Genomic DNA, 557 nt, shown 5'->3' with positions numbered 1-557 from the left:
CCCCTTTTTAAATTAGTATCATGTTGTAGTTTTATTAAAAGAAAAAAACTAAGTCGGGGTATTTTTTATTTCTTTAAAAACATCTGGGATTGATCAAAAATAATTTTATTTATTTTTCAACTTTGAAATTATTAGCATGGAGGAAAGATTTCACTTTGTGAGAGCATGAATAATTAATTTAATTAATTCATTGATATTTCTTTCTTTTGTATTTACTAGTATCAATATGACCGAATTACATAAGAAAAAGAAAGAAGACATGAATAAGAGCCAAAAATCTGAAGAACACAATAGAGGGAAATTTGAAAAGGGCCAAGAGGGTAAGTAATTAATTCTGCATCTTAATTGCTTTGTGTTAATTATTCTTTTAATTTTACTCTTCTCACCAAGTCATTATTTTTTAAATTAATTGGAGTACTATGATATAATCTAAAATTTAAAATTTATCATTTATAAAAATATTTTGGTAAAAGAAATATTTAATTTAATTAATGTATATATTTCTTTAGGTGAGTTCAAACCGCAAACTGGACAAATGAAAGAGAACAAAGGAAGTA

The sequence above is a fragment of the Solanum tuberosum genome, unplaced genomic scaffold (genome assembly GCF_000226075.1).
Source record: "Solanum tuberosum cultivar DM 1-3 516 R44 unplaced genomic scaffold, SolTub_3.0 scf00640, whole genome shotgun sequence".
Lineage (NCBI taxonomy): Eukaryota > Viridiplantae > Streptophyta > Magnoliopsida > Solanales > Solanaceae > Solanum > Solanum tuberosum.
The sequence above is the reverse complement of the archived record's forward strand: the minus strand, read 5'-3'. Positions refer to the sequence as shown.